The 16,463-nt window shown below is 43.0% G+C and overlaps 1 protein-coding gene across 2 annotated transcripts in view; it reads left to right on the top strand.

The window, feature by feature from the left end:
• prickle2b (prickle homolog 2b) overlaps positions 1 to 16,463 on the top strand; it is a 92,807-nt gene that overhangs the window by 56,951 nt on the left and 19,393 nt on the right. The window contains exon 1 of one of the 2 annotated variants that reach the window (XM_034585154.1): positions 14,783 to 15,316. The exons of the other annotated variant lie outside the window; for it this stretch is intronic. The gene's annotated coding sequence lies outside the window, so the exon portion shown is untranslated. Of the gene's footprint in view, positions 1 to 14,782; positions 15,317 to 16,463 lie in introns of those variants that run through there. 2 annotated transcript variants of the gene reach the window in all.

Genomic DNA, 16,463 nt, shown 5'->3' with positions numbered 1-16,463 from the left:
GATGCAATAATCAGGCTCCTACTGCAGCTATGCCTGTCATACAGTGCCCAGATAATGCATGAATCACTTCACAGAGACATAACCTTATAGGGTAATTACCATCAGCACTACTCAGAGGCAGCTCGTGATTTAAGCTGCAGGTTTGAGTGCAGATGTGATGCCTCTTTGTCATCATTGTCACATTCAAATGTGGCATATGAAGCGATGTCCTGCTGGCGTCTTTCATTTAAAGAAAATTTATGGTATCAGAGGCTGGAGTTGGCATTATAAGTAGGTGGTTTGGTGGAAGAGCTCAAGGACGGGATCAGAAATACCTCACCTTGACGAATGTGACGGTGGTTAAATCATTTAGCCTCTAGTATCAATCCCCGCTTGCTCCATTTATTCTCCTCTACCTCAGCCCAGTCCAAAAATAAATCAAGTTCTTCCCCAAAAAAAGTGGTTATCTTAAAATCTGGCATTTGAAGGAAAAGCTTCTATTTATTGAGGGTTGAGCACAACTGCTTTAAATTTGAATCCAGTTCCTATTTCTGTAGGTTACACTGTATGGCAGGGGTATTAACACACTGACACATACAGCACACGCACGCACACACACACACACACACACACACACACACACACACACACACACACACACACACACACACACACACGGTCCCTGGTTGTGTCCCTGACCTCTGAGGTTTGGCTGCACAGCGGACCACGGTGCTGCTCTAAGTGGGAGCAGGCCGACCAGATGTGGCTGCCTCACCCCACAGAACTAACACGCGGCTGCTTGGCCAGTCGCCTCACCGCCACTCAGCTGTTTAGCGTTCTGCCTGGAAAGCCACTGGACACGGTAGCGAGCCACCAGTAGGGTGCTGACTCTAAATAGAGGCTTGGTGAGGTTTGCACTGAGGTTTAGAAGAGGGGCTGTGCAGGACATCTTAAAGCGTCATGTTAACTATGTTTATTAAAGCCATATCCCTTTATGTCTTTGTTGGTTTGTGTGCTGCCTATTAAGATTTAATGTGGTTTTGGGTCAGTGGTGGAACCAGGCAGACTTGGATTCATGCTGTTTTTGCTCGTTATTAAAACAGTATTGAATGGTAATGTGCTCTGTAATGTTTTGCAAGAAATTTACAAGGTTTTTTCCTATGAGTAGCGTAATGAATAACTGATGTGGGTTTTGTGCATAATGTCTGACTACATTCAACATTTCAAATCCCACTATCCCACCACACTTTTTTGTCCGGAGCATAAATGTTTCCCTCTTCCTTTTTTTGGAGCAGCAAAAGAATCTCCTCATGGAAGTTTTCAAGTACTTGGCGCTTATTCCCCCCAAAAAATTGAACATCAATTTTGTAAGGTCTTTGATTATTCATGCTGCAGCACAAACAAAAAAGAAAGTTATCCCAAGGTTTAGAAGTAAGAGCGTATAGTCTCCAATTTTTGTTTTGTGTGTAATGGAAAAGCAATATCGTGTGACTCTAGTATTAAAGTTCTGAGAGCAGTGGAATAAGTACAGGCATGCTGTTTTTTAAATGCATGTGAACTAATGTGCAGTGTAATAGTTTATTTTAGCTTAGAGGAGTTAAAGTTAAAACTGGGTATTTCGGGAAATATGTGTTTGACAATTGATACTGTACCACTCCCCATGACTGTCAATTAAATATGGAGCTGAAGCCAGGAGATGGTTAGCTTAGCTTAGCATAAATATTGGAAGCAGCTGGAAACAGCTAGCCTGGGTCTGTTTAAGAGGGAACAGTAACTCCAGGAAGTCCCTGCCCTTGGCTAAGAAATGGTCCAGTTTCTGTGCAGAAAACAAGATGCAACATAACAATTACATGTTAGGTATATGTCTTTACTTACCATTACTCACTATTGAGTGCTTTTCCTAAATGTTAAGCCACAGGCCGCAGCGACCTCACTGCCAAGTTAGCCAGGACCTCTCAAGTTGATGATCAGAGTTTGCAGAATGACACAGGATCTCTAAAGTTTACCCAGCCTGCCAACCACGAGGGTGATGAATTTCACCCCTCTGCTCTAAAACAGTAATTTACAGCTGAGGACTCTTGGAGTATAAAAAGCCTGGTGCTGTGGCAGAGCCGCAGCGACTTTGTTGGACCTTATTGTGACGTATTTGGTTCTTTTTTTTTTTACTTCTCTAACCCCTCAGTCAGCTCCCCTCAAACTTTGCTTACCACGATGAAGTCAATACAGAACAAACCATGAACAATAGGAATTAACTCCCACCCGCAGATTACAGACTCGATCGTGGCTTCATTTCCAGAAATACGTAATAAATTGCACATGGCTACTAAATGCGCCCAGATGGAGTGCAGTGTGCACCGTGCTGTGTCATCAAAAATTGTGCTGTCTCATATCCGCCTCTCAACATAGGAGACGTTTTTATGCCCCTATTGTTTATGTGTATCTGTCCATCTATTCATTTTCCAATAAGATCGGGGGCAGCCTGTGATTATTCTCACTAAACCCTTCTGACTCATCCCATGAATTGATTAGATATTGTTTGAGAAACTGAATGTCTGTCCCAATAGGATCAGTTCAAATACTCAGATTCTTGATTTGTATGTGGAATCAATAGAGTTCACAATGGTGAAGTGGCGCGCTAAGGAAGGATCAAATGGACGAGCAGGGTCAGCCACTGCAGCTAAATTCAAACTAGCTCATAATCAATAGAGATCAATGGCTCATGTTTTGGAGGTTTTTCTGTTAAACAGTCAAGCTTTGAGGCTTGATGATGCCATTGGCCGTATTGACTGAGGACTCAGGGTAACAGAAGACTGGTTACATCGGAAAGTAGTTGGAGTTGCTTGTGATATGGGTGTTGCTTGAAGGTTGATGACATATGGACTACTAGCACTGTAGCTGGTGGCTAACCACTAACACAACCAACCAGGAACATGCTATCATTAGCGGTTTAGTCAATTGAATTTGCTATGTCTGAAATCATAGGTTACCTTATTATATGACTGTTAAAGGAATTAAGTATATCCACCTGTATTGGGTCATCAAAATTCTAGTATCTACACTTCTTTCTGCTTACAAACTCTCATTGTGTCACTTGTCAAATATAAAAAAAATGCTGATGATAGGTTATGTGTTTGAATTCTCTGTTTTGTGCTCATAGACTAAACTCTTTTGTATAGAAATTAATCAATGAACCAGGGAGTGATTTCAATAGGCCAATCAGCGACTTCTGTCTTTTACATGACTACAAACCATGTTTCTTTTGTTCACACTCCGAACAGAAGAGGTTAAAAATAGAGGATTCCAACGAGCTGCAATAGCCCCGACTGTCCAGCTCTATGTTCCCTTCAGACTTAATCACTGTCAATACATTTGGTTTTCTCCAAAGCAGAACGTAATGCGAATGATAAACTCAAACTTAGTTATCTCCCATGATCAAATCTACTTATCCTATTAAAATGATTTAATTTAGCCGTAAAATTTTTATTTTTTTATTTCCGATGGGACGAGACTTTAACTGATGGCCACAGGAAACTAATTGTGGCTAAGTGTCTTGAAATTTGGTCTATTTATTGGCTGATACTGTCGCAGCAGCTTTGTCAGAGTATGCGATGGTAAAGACTAGATGCTTGTCATTGTTAGGTAGACGTGAACCAGCAATCAGACTAATCCATAGGTCAGATTCAGAGAATACATTAATGTATTGGCATGTAGCTTGGCTGCAGATGGATGGGCTTGGTGATAGCGTCCCTCCCTGTCGTGTTTTTTTGTTTTCCATTGTGCTGCCCTCTCAGGCGTTGTTTCACAAACCCTCCTGCTTTTCACACCCTCTTTTATGTTTCCCTCTCTCGCTCACTCTATCCCCCATTGATGTTTCTTTTATGATCTGTTTTTATGATCCCTCTGTCTTTGTCCCTCTCTCTCTAACCTCTCGGTGTGCTGCAGGGAAGGAACGGCACACTGACTGTGATTCATTCTGACGCCGGCATCAGTCTTGTGGCTGGCACAGTCTTGGCATGCAGACACACACACAAACACACGCACACACACACATGGGAACAGCCTTTCCTGTCTGGAGTTTACTCTACTGGCTGGTACGCTGCCCCAGATACCAGAGTGGAGCCAAAGCAGGCACCAGGCATACTTGAGCTGCAATGTGATTAGACACGGTGGATATCAACAGTGCCTTTCCACAGATTAGTGTGTCCCTCTCTGTTGTGCTAACGATAGCTGTTGGGTTTGCATGAATTTCACAGTGATATGATTGTTTGCGTGGTTGTATGTGTGTGTAAGCATGTTTGTAGGGGAATGTCTCATATGTATGTCCAGCGTTTGCCCTGTTAGTCTGTATGTCTCTATGTTTCTGTCTGGGAATACTATGTGGTTTATGTGCAGAGCTTGCCAGCGACACATGTGGAGCCCGGCAGCAGAGGCTATAGCGGAATGATACACAGTGATTAGCTGTTCCATGCTTCAGGGAGCAGCTGCAATATTATTTTCTTTCTTTTTTTTTTCTTCATGAAACTGCTTCAAGTCAAATGATTTAAAGAATCTTTGGATTGGTCATTGTTAAGCATGTGTGAGGGGAACTGATGCTGATGATAACTTATTTGACATCCTGTTAACTCAGACCAGGTTTTGGCTCCTGCTTTCTCTTGTGGTCATCTGCATGTTCGTCCCGCACTCACATTGGAATGTAATATAAAATGTTATATCGTCTTTATTGTGAGTTTGATAGTTTGATCATAAGAGTGAATGACGTGTTTATGGCCACTGACGCCTGTGCTGTTTATTCGGAGTTAGCCACACTCAAGGCCTTGTCTACCATGCTGCAGATCTTTTTTTGAACGGATCTTTTCCTCTCTGTTTTTACAAAAGTCTCCCTCCTCATGATTTTCGTTTTACAAAGTATCTCCATCCAGATGAGAACACAAAAATGACTACAGACGATAAAAAAAAAACAATGCCGGGTCAGTAGGTGATGACCAGGTCTACATCAACGAACTCTGATGGCTGTAATATTGGGTGAAGCAGACAACTGTGAATCTTGCTAAATGTGAAATATTACTGCAAACTTGTAATCAGACCTAGCAGTGCTAACCAAATGTAGAACAAATTTTGTATAGCCGCCATTGTTGTTGTTGGTTCTTGCTAATGCTCATTACACAGAGTAACAGTGGGGATGCACGGAGTAAGCTGTGATGTCATTGTTTCCCAAACGCTTACATGTATGGATACACAGAAACCCTTTGGAAGGCAGATGTAAAAGTCTCAGTTTTAGAGACAACTGGCTCAAACATCAAAGTTTGGTTTGCAAAATATCCACATTAGTATGGACAGGCAACATTTTATCCCCCCAAAAAAAGAAAAAAATACCACCATAGGTAAGTGCAGTGTGCTTCAGTACGTTCAGCATTTAGATGCTCGGTGGGTGTGTGTTTATGTACATTATGTGCTCTTATTTGACATGTGTGTGTGTGTTTCCTCAGTGAGTGTCCTTGTTCTCATGTCTGAATACTTGGCTGGCTTTCATAATCCTCATCGCTCTTCCAGTCAGTGTGCTCTTTATAAACAGTGGCTTCATTGATGCTCAGGTCTTCTTATCCTCTGCTTGGACACTTTCAACCAATCCCACAGTAACCGTACTGTTCCAAACAAATGTGAGCGTGTGTCATGGAGGGTATGAAGTCAGCTGTGAGCCTCTTTGAATGGCAATCTCTATATAATCGTGCGTACAATTGCATGCATTTTTTCTCAATTATACAGTATGTGTGTGAATGCTACCCAGCAGGAGAGTCTGTATGTTTTCTGTGTGATCGTGCATGTCTGAACATATGCAAAGGTGTAAGAACAGGCTGTGATGCCGTACGTGGGTCGGCAGAAGGACATTATTGTGTCTGGAGCGCCAAGGGAGGAATGGGGAGGGAGGGTGTGAGAGGTCTGTTTTTTCGGGCCTCCCTTACACCCCGACCGGGCTGCACAGAGGCCCGTCTGTGGCCTGGAGAACCCGAGGAGCGCCAGGAGCCCACGGGGCGAATAAATACACTGTGAAGAGCGTGTTAGAGAGGTGTGAAATAAATCGGAGGGAGAGACACTGGTTTTTGTGTGGAACTTGTTCCCTCCCCCTCACCTCACATGCTCTCTGTCTTTTTCGCTCTCTCTCCCACATACACATAGACTTGTCCTTTCACACACACCTCACATGGAGGTTCACAGTTCAAATAAACAGCGACTCAAGCTGCGGGCCGGGTCTGGTGTAAACAGCATGGGCTGGGGTGATTTAGTTTCTCTCAGGGCACAGCTCTCTTTCACTTCTTACTAATGGGCCGTGCTTTAAATAGGGATTTTGGGGGGGACTTACATGTAGCTGTAAGTGGGGGAATCAAGCAGGGGGAAGCAAAGCTACAGACAGATAGATGTGTTCACTAGAGCTGCTTTCACACATGCACTGAGCTCCACAGCTCCTCCTTATTTTCTCCGGAGCAGCATGTGTGAACGCAATAGTCCGAGTGAGAGGCTCCGGATTATCTGCAGACTTTCTCCACCTGCCCCCCCCCCCCCCGAATGTAAAATCTGTAGAAATTCAGGAGAATTTGATGTGTGAACACAGCAGGAAAACAAATATCTCCCGGTGAAAATGTTGTGTCATACTCATATAAGACACCGACAAAGATGTCAAGAGAGTTTCTGGTGATAAGAGCCGACAGCAGTGTCTGTTTGTTGTAAAGAAAATTATCTGATCTCTGCAGCGGAGTTAATACGTCGCTCCCTGCCTCTGCCAGCGGAGGATTGTTTGCTGTTGTGAACGCGTCTGTGCAGAGAATCTTGCTCTGTTGTGCATCTGTGAAAGACTCTGCATCCAATTCTCTGGACTTTACCCGCAGGTCACTTCTGAAAACAGCTTAGGAAAGTTCGACCTCGGTATGGTGGAAGTTCTTTAATGGGATTTGTCCGAGCATGTAGATGGCTCAATGTGAGATGCCTCTGCAGCCTCATCTGTCCTTGTGTGTCTGCTCCCCACTATCGATGCACTCGGCAGTGATCAATCAATAAAGCCCTGGGTTCGCGTTTTTTATCGGCCAGTGATGAAACATACCACGAGTCTGTCACGTCCGGGAAATGGCAGTCTCTTCTTCAATCCATAACCTCTGTAGGCCTTCGAGACCCTGTGAGGAGAGGACTGCAGTGGCCTCACCAAAATGGAGTGTGCGCGTGCGAGTGTGCGTGTGCGTGTGCGTGTGCGTGTTGTTGTTTATTTAATCTGAAATAACATAACAAAAGATTAGGACAGATAGATAACTTACCTTTATTGATCCTCAACAGTGGAAATTCTAAATTGACACAACAGCAGAGGGAATTCGCAGCCCAAAGTGTTTTTTCACATGAGAGATGTTGAGGTGGACGGGGCTCAGTTTGTAACATTTGATGTCACATACCTTAATGCACAAATCAAGATTCAGCAACATTTGAATAACAACCTGTTGACATTTGTTGTCTTGATGTTTCCAGACCAGTATCAGTCAGATTTGATCAAACCACACCTCCACAGTTACTTACTTATAATATATTATTCCATAATATAGAGAAATGCATGATATTTTATTAGATTTTTAAAATCAAACCATCACAATGATATGAGCAGTTAAACAAAGATAAACGTGTTTTCTCCTCCAAATATTGTTCCCATCCACACACTGTCCATCCCCTCTAATCATTCATTCAGCAGTCTCTTTGTGTCTGTATAGTCTCGTAAATCACTTAATACACTGAAGCTAAACCGTCCTTCAAGTTTCAGTTGCTCATTAAATGCTCTTGATAAAGACTAAGATGCTTTGAACAATGTCGGAGCTGCTCCTCCCATCACAGACATGTTTCTACTTGTAGCTCGTCTATAAATACTTATTAAATGGGACAAATTAAACCAGAAGGTTTGTTCCAATTTAACTATCATGACTCATGTTCAAGTGTTTTTGTTATTGTTAATTATTATAACCCAAAACCACACAAACTGATGGGAAAACTCAGACAGATGTAGTAAGTGTGTTGAATCTGTTTGTTTGTTTTTCGATCCAGCTACTGATAACTAATTGCAGTACAATCTTATCCTTATAAGTGCAGTACATAGTTTTACATAAGCAGGTTGCCTTTACCTTGTACATGTTCATTCTTTCATTTTGTTCCCGGGTGGATTGAGAGCAGTCAGACCGCGCTCTACTTGATGAACTGATCCTGTCTTTAGCTGCTTGTCCTTGAAAGCTAAATATTTAAACCTGGCATAGCTGAGTCGTTGGGGTTTATTTAAGTTTGAGCTTAAACTATTACAGGAGATATTTGGGTTGCTTGGGCAAAGACTTTTTACGGTCTCATATATTCTCCACCTTCTTTCCAAAGTTTCCCTGCTCATATGTCGGAACTGCTGTTTCCTTTCACTTTATTTCTATCACATGGTATCTCTGGATTTAAACATACAATATGTAACTTCAGCTGTGGAGGATCTCTCAATCAAAACAATAAAAGTTTGGTGACATCGTGTTGCAGCTTGGGATCATGGGAGTTGTTGTCTTCACCGCCATTGCCGATCAAAGACTACCTTTGATTCAGGCGCAAATCATGTTCACGAATTAGTATTAAAGATTAATTCTTGTTATGCCGCAAACAACAATGAATAATCATGATCAATTACAAGTGACCAATACAAACATAAGAAGGAAAAAAAAGCAGACTGGCTAGCAGTGTTCTTTTCCATAATCATACGTCGTTTGACCCAAAGGTTATAGCAGAGACGGGCAAAGTCACGGATAAAGCAGATATGACGCCAAAATGAAACATCCCATTACCTGGAATAAAATTTCTCTGAATTTGAACATTGTTGGAAACATTGGATAATATATTAAATAATATAAGTACACAAGTCAACAGAGTATTTTAATGATGGAATTGTTGTATATTATGTATTTAAAATCCATGGAAGTACAACACAGTCATTTGTTTTGTTGCACTTTCTCGACCCAACTGGATATATTGGTTTTTGTACGCTAGTGGACAAACCCCTAAACTCCAAATAAAGGCTTTTGTGTTTACTTTCCTATAAGCAGCCTTCTGAAAATAAGGGGTAGATCATATATCAAACCTGCGCCCGCTGCCAGTTGTGGTCAACATAATGAGTATATGCTAATATTCATTATTAATGATGGAACATCTGGTCAGTCGGCATGTGATTGTGGCCACAGGCGAGAGCTGCGAGGTGATTTGTTACAGGGACGAGCACCAGAAAGAAAATTCAGAGGTTTAAATGATGGAGCGATGGAGTGAATGAAACAAAAAACCTAGACTGTGTGAGTGAGAGAGAGTCAGCAAATCAGTACTGCCACCTACTCCTCTCATCTGGGTCATGATGACAAGGTGAGGAAGAGGAGCGTTAGTGGAGGCTGAATGAGAGAGTTGAGTCAGACAAATGGCCGCGGGGTGCTGAATGTGGGAGGTTAGGAGGTGGGTGGTTCATTCATGGAGCCACATGATCAGGCTGCGTCAGAGCTGCAGCTTTATCAGTTGCTGGGAGAGATATTTTATGTATCACTTCACAAGACTTTTAGAAAGACATTACTGTTTTGCACAGAATCATAACTAAGTGGTCTGAAACTGAATATCCTCTCCCAAAGGTTTATATATTTCTAATAAATGGCCGCATGAATAATAATAATAGTAATAATGTCAAATCTAATTTTCAGTGTCTCTTATTTGCCATTTTTCATATCACCACCAGCCACCACAATATTTCTTTATTTCCTACAACATTTCTTCCCCCTGTATTTTCTTTAAAATCAGAGCATGACCTAGTTATGCGTGGAATTGGAGTCCAGGGCTGAGAGAAGCTCGCTGACAAACCGCCGAACGGCACGCTGGAAATTGAGCTGCGCTGCCTAAAGTGGAGAAGGATGGACAGACGGAGGTGGAGGACTTGGAGTGTGTTTACCCTCTGTGCTGAGGAGCCCTTGTATATGTGGGCCAGTAGGGGCAAAAAATAGCCCTAGTTCCCTTGAGGAGTCACTACACAAGGTCACCTTCCTGTCCTGGGTCTTTACTCATGAAAAGTCTGTGTCCTCACTCTTTCTTTCTTTCACTCTTCTCTCACTCTTTCAAACTGGCTCCCCCCCCCCCATCTCTGGCTTAATGGCTTACCCAGGCCTCTGTATCAGCAAGAGTAGAGTTCGTGTGCTAACGAACCCCCGAGCTAATTAGAATTTCAGCCAAGCTGGCTACTCTCCTCGTTTCCTTGCCGTTTCCCCCCGTTTGGACAAATACAATTTTCGCCCTCAGCCCATGCAGAATTAATCCAGTTAATGTTTAGCACGGGATGAATAATGGCCACTTATCTGCCGGGACCATGGGTGCAGAGGGGTGCTTGGGTGGAAGAACCATAGCGAGCCCCCAGACTTATGTCTCTCTAAATCTGCTTTCTGGGCAGAGTAGCTGGGCCGAAGCAGTGAGAGGTCACGGCCGAAGGGAGGTCAGTGGGTTTTCAGACTGCTCTCGCTGAGCGTCAGGCGTCTCCACCGACACAGTGACCGGTGCTGGGTTAGGAAATCCAGTGAACCTTTATACTAGCCGGCAGCTCTTTCCTCTTCTGTTCACATGAATCATTACACCTCTAATGTAGCGTAAGAGAAGTTATTAAACCGCAGGTAAACAATAACAGTAAAGGTAGAAAGCGTTTCAAACTTAGGATTGTCGGCAGCAGTTTACAACTTCCAGTGTGCCGAGCTCAACGCTTGAGCGATTGATTTAATGGTCTGTGTCTTGGAACTTAAACCATCAATGAAAAATTAACTCTGTTCTGCTCCAGTTTATTTATAAGCCGGGTTATTCTTAAAACCAACTGTTTCAAACAAAGTGTCACCAGACCATAAAGGCAGAAGTGTTTATAACTTTTCTGAGTTGCTACAATTCAAGGCTGGGTGAAGAGAGTGATGAAGTTAAATCTACACTGATATGTTTTCAAACGCTTTTTTTACCATTCATACCAGTCATCCATGTAACTCGAGCTGTTAAAATGGAGACCTTTGGAAACACTGCTGGCCCCATGCATCTTAGTTTGAAGACCCTGAGTCGGACGATCAGCCACTGAGACTTTTGAAAACAATGACACAGAGATGAATGTTTGCTTCCTGATCGGGTCTCATCAGTGAAGACGTCATGCTCCTCTCATCCTTTTCTGGAATCTAACAAACAGTTGCATTGACAACCAATCATGACTGGAAAATGCACTAACATTATCGATCTTGTCTCTTCTGGCAGCTGTTCTGTAGTTCAATTCAGAATTTTATAACGCTACTGTCTACATGCCCAGAAGGCGAACAAGGTTTTGAATGATTTGCGACAAATTGCTGTGGACTTGTGCATGCACGGCCTATGTGAATGGTCATGTGATATGCGTTTTCAGGCATGTTAGTATTGTCAGGGGCTATTTCTGACACAGCGCTAATACATTCATATGGATGGAGATTGTTGTCAGTTAAAAAAGTATCAGTGTGGGCACAGCCCGAGATGCAGTTTATCAAATGTCGACGATTAAGCGGACAATCTCCTCCCATAGACGCTCATAATGTTGTATTCATTCACATGCTATACATATGGCAGACATTGTTTTGCAAAGAGTTTTTTCTTCTCGCTTTGTCAAAGCTATTTTTACAGAATTTGTTCGATACGGCGACATTTCAGAAAGATGTCAGGTCTCCAGGCTTCAGATACTGTTAAGTCCTATTGAAAGTTCATTAAGTAGCTACAGCATTGCTACAGTGAAGATTGTTGATCTGAAGTTAAAGAACACCTCTCTAGTTTTCTTCTTTTTGATAGCAAACTTTCTCGTAAAGAGGTGATAATATAATGTAATACAAACCTCTGCTTCCCATGGTAGCTGCTGTCTCACTGTGAATGAATGTAAACACCTCAGAATAGTCTTCTATTTTGACGATGAGATACATGAATTAACTAGTACAAGTACATGAATAGTCCGCTATCACAAAATATATAGAGAATGCAAACTTTGTGGAATAAAATGAAGCAGAGTATGTCCTGATCATGTGCGATACATCTGGCCAGTGTTTGGGATGGTGCTATGAACATCTGAAAACTGACACTGAACTATAAATCAGAACCGACACCCTTCATATCCATAGCAGGACGTCGGAAACATAAATCCAGCTTCAGATGTTCTGACAAGCGGGTTTCTACTGGCACCTTCTAGTTGGTTTGAGGAGCATTTCCTCAGCCTGATGATAGAATTTTGGCAGAGCAAATACTTGGGGTAAGTTGGGGTAAACCTGCAGCAGCAGCAGCGGGGAGAGACACTGTATGAGAGAGGAAGTAAGTTCTCTCCCTCCCACCCAAACATGTCTTGGCTATCAGCTGTTGGGGTGAGTCCCAGCTGCCTCGTGTGTTGACTCTGGAGTGATAGCCATCAGCATTTGCCACATGAAAGGAGAGTAGACTGGTGTTCCTAAAAAAGCAGATGAGAAATAAAGATGGGAAGGCTATGTTAGGATGTTGGCTGCATTTCAAATCCAGATAAAGGCACTGATTTATTAAGAGTGTGTTTTTTCTGACCATATCAGACAGTATATAAATAAAGTCCTTTCCTGGTAAGATGTGAAAACCTTCTCGTAGGATAAGAGCCTTTGAGGCAGGACAACTCTTTTGCATACCTCAGATAGGCTCCCAGCCTCAGGGGAACATGTATTTACAATATTGCTCTTCCTGTGCTTTGATAGAGACAAAAGCCTCAATACGCTTATGCATATGTGGGAAGGGAGTAAACCTGTTTGCCTCACTGTCTAAAATTACCAAGTCGGGGCTCTCTGTGCATGCCAGGAGTCCACGAAGGCAATGCTATCTGTGGTATGTCACCCCCAAGCCGGCCTCAATGCTTTTATTCAGTCCACTAATGGCATTTTAAAAGTTCACTGCAGGTCGGAGAACAGTTTATTGGGGAAAAGGGAGGGACTGGACCCAAACCAGCTGACCCTATTCTGTGGCTGCTATGAGCACAGGACACTGTCACTTAAGGCTCCCTTTAAAATGTAGGGGACAGGCCATAAGTACAGCCTGGGTTGTAATGGATATTCCTGAGTTTGTAAAGGAGAATGTGATTATATGTTTTTATGTATGAGATTAGGATTTGGCCAGATTTGCTGCATTTGAGAGGAGAATTCAGGGCAGAAGGAAAGCTTTCGTTAAAAAGAAAAGCAGAAGAGCTTTAGTCTGACTATAGGGAAGCTGGAGGTACAGCACCTGAAAGGAGAAAGGAGACTGCAGTGTTGTACTCAAAAACTGTTTGGGTCGTTCAGTCCTTTTTCAGTGGCAGTGGGAGAAGAATTTATTTGTGTAGCTTTAAAAATGTTAATATTAATGCATTTTTTTTACTTTCTGCATATCTTTTATTTTAACTAGTGTTTGCCCAACAGGCAGCAATGGTGCACATTGGCAATAATATAGAGCAATCTCGATTTAATTGCTAACCCACTTCCATGCTATCCATCCTACAAATCGCATTTTAAAATCTGTTTGCCAAAAAACACTCCTACCACTCACTGAAGGAATAAGAGAGGAGTGATCTCAGGGTGGAATTTGTAGCCAAGCGTGTGTTTCAGAGATTTAGCAGAACCAGAAGGTGACAATCTGTAAGGGCTGTTGTTGGTAATAGTTGAGCTAACGGACTCCATGTGTTGATCATGTCAGGAAATCAATCCCTTGCTTTAATTTCCTTGTTGTCTATTGTCTTTTAATCAGCAGCATTTGGTCAGTGGAAAACACTCAAACTAGAGGAGAGACAGATGAAGCATCTTCTATTATTCTTCTTTTAACACAATAAGTATTATGTAATAACAAATAAATATAAGTGTAAATGATTGTAGTCTACTTCAATCATTAAATCATGGACATGGGTGCCCTGGAGAATACATTTGTTTTTGATTTGGTGGCTTTTCATTGGTCTGTAATGCCTTTGTCCTTTCAGTAAGTGCGTTTCTTATGTTAAACAGCACTGTTGTGTTTACAGGGGTCCACCTCCCCATTTCCCCATGCAGGTCAGCCCCCCTTTCTCCCACTGCTCTCTCTCTCTCTCTCTCTCTCTCCCCCCCCCCCCCTCCCCCCCCCCCCCCTCTCTTACTCACTTTCTTGCCAATGGCCAGTTGATTCAGGGAAGTGGTTTGATTCACATGCAAATCCTGCCCGAGCTCCAGTCATTCACACTGCTAATTACACCAGTGTTGAGATGCTGACTTTGTGACATCACACCAGGATGTGTGTGTGTGTGCGCGCGCGCGTGTGTTTGTGTCAAGCCAACCAGGAGGAACTCAGAATAAGACAGGAAATCAACAACCTTGCCTTCAAACAAAAGGTTTAAATACATTTCCACTGTATCGAAGTGAACAGACGCCTGTAAGGTCAGAAGATAAATTAAAATCTAGATGTTTTTGGTTGGTTGTGTATATGTCAAATATACCAAATCGTCATAATTACTTATAGTTATTTAACAGTAACAATAACAAATATTTATATATATATATATATACACATAATATACACATAATATAAAATATCCTGATGTTCCTTAGCCGGTTGAGCTTTTTCCCTTAACAACAAACACATTTTCAGTTGCAGGATAGGACAGTTTATTTGTCATTCGTCATTTGGTTTTTTTTTTTAATTTTTTAAAAAATATATATATTATATGTGTGACTTGCTTTTATTTTGAAAGTCCCAACCGGAGGTGGGCATGTTATTTTCCCGACTTGAAATTGAAAGCGCAGTTCGTCGGTGGGTCGGTCAGCATCGAGCGGAGCCGCGAGAGGAGCAGCTCCAGTGCGCAGCGCCTTTACGCACAGAAAGTCCGCACGGATCCGCACTCAGAGAGAACGGAGTTTAACGCAGCCACGTACGGAAGGTTTCTGTTTTATTCTCTGGGATTGAAAACATTTCCGTGGACTCTTCTTCGGACCGGCGATTAAACGGGGATCTGTTTTTACGCACTTTCTTAAGTCGGCTCTCCCTCTAAGCTCCGCTCCTCGTTTGCAGAAGTGCTGAGTGTGTTTGCGGAGGACAGGGGGTCGACAAAAGGCTTTTGAACCGGAGGGGATACATGTAGCAGAGGGGTGCCGACACACACCGAGGGTGAGAGGCTGGGAGTGGAGCGGGGGGGCATTCCGTGGTGAACGCTGTGGTGTTACGTGAGGAGTTGGGTGACAACATTCTGCGATGAGGAAGACGTATCATAGAACTTGCTCCACCACAACCAGCACCGAGGTCCGGGCTGTGGCTCCAGCCCCCCGCAGTCTGTAAGGAGGTAAGCAGCACAGTATATGCTCCTTGTGGATCTTGGTTCGGAGCTGTTTTCTTTGCGCGACGCACGGTCACCGCCGGGCGCTTTAAATGCGTAATGCGCGTAATGGAAATGTGTCACAATGAAGTCGTGTTCGGTTCTGACTTTAACCTCTTTCTCTTTGTTGCGGAGGCGCAAACTAGGGTCATCTGCACACTTTAAAGTCCTTGACCTTAAAGGGGTTGTTTTGCCTCCTTCATTATTGGCTTAAATGGCCACGCTCCTCACGGAATACTCGGTGCTACACACCGATGGGAATTCAAGAGTTGCCGTACTTGCACTGTAGCTTCTCCCTCCACGGACGTGTTCTCACTGTTCTCTACCCCCCCACCCCACCCCACCCCCTGTAGCGTGAATGCTCAGGCTACCACTGTGCGCCTGCCAGCCACAAAGTCTTTGTGGTGCGGCCTCTGTGCCATATGGACTGGAGACATTCTTGTGAATAAACAGATATAGAAGAATGGCCTCTGTAAAAATATTTCTAAATGTGTATTATATCCCGTCCCCTCTAAATCAACTTGTGTCAGGTGGTTTCTCCATAAATTGGGATTATTTACATCTTCCCAGTTCATGAAAAAAGCTCTAATTGTTTCCTGTAATTTACTGTTTTGGAAAACATGTGGGATAATCGCATCGCCATGGCAGTTGTCTTAAGGAGACCATTACAAGACTCCATTCAGAGCGATTGACCCGTTAAGATGGCTACTTTTTTTTGGCAGTGTATGGGGTCACTGGATTAGCACATGAATGTACACACAGAGAGAGCGGGAGGGGGGGGGTTGAAATGAATAATGTGGCTGCAGGATCACTGGTCTCCTCGGGTCTGAGAGCAGCCCAAACAGTAACTGAGCTGACAGGAGCCAGACCGACATTATTTCTGACGTCCACAACTGCCTCTGGAAAAATGTCAGAGCCTCACTGGTTGCTGCGTTTTCCCACTGACACATTAAAAGGAAAGTCAAAGTAATATTCTGCAAAGTTCCTGGCAGATTAGTTGGGATATTTTCTCCCACAACGTATCATAAGTCAATCACCAAATGCTGCTGCAGATTTGTGGATAAATCTGCACTGGTTACTGGTGTGTGAGAATGGTTTTAAAGTCTGTACTGAG

Source organism: Hippoglossus hippoglossus, chromosome 5 (genome assembly GCF_009819705.1).
Source record: "Hippoglossus hippoglossus isolate fHipHip1 chromosome 5, fHipHip1.pri, whole genome shotgun sequence".
In the NCBI taxonomy this organism is placed as follows: Eukaryota; Metazoa; Chordata; class Actinopteri; order Pleuronectiformes; family Pleuronectidae; genus Hippoglossus; species Hippoglossus hippoglossus.
Note: the sequence above shows the minus strand (reverse complement) of the source record. Positions and strands in the feature narration are given on the sequence as shown.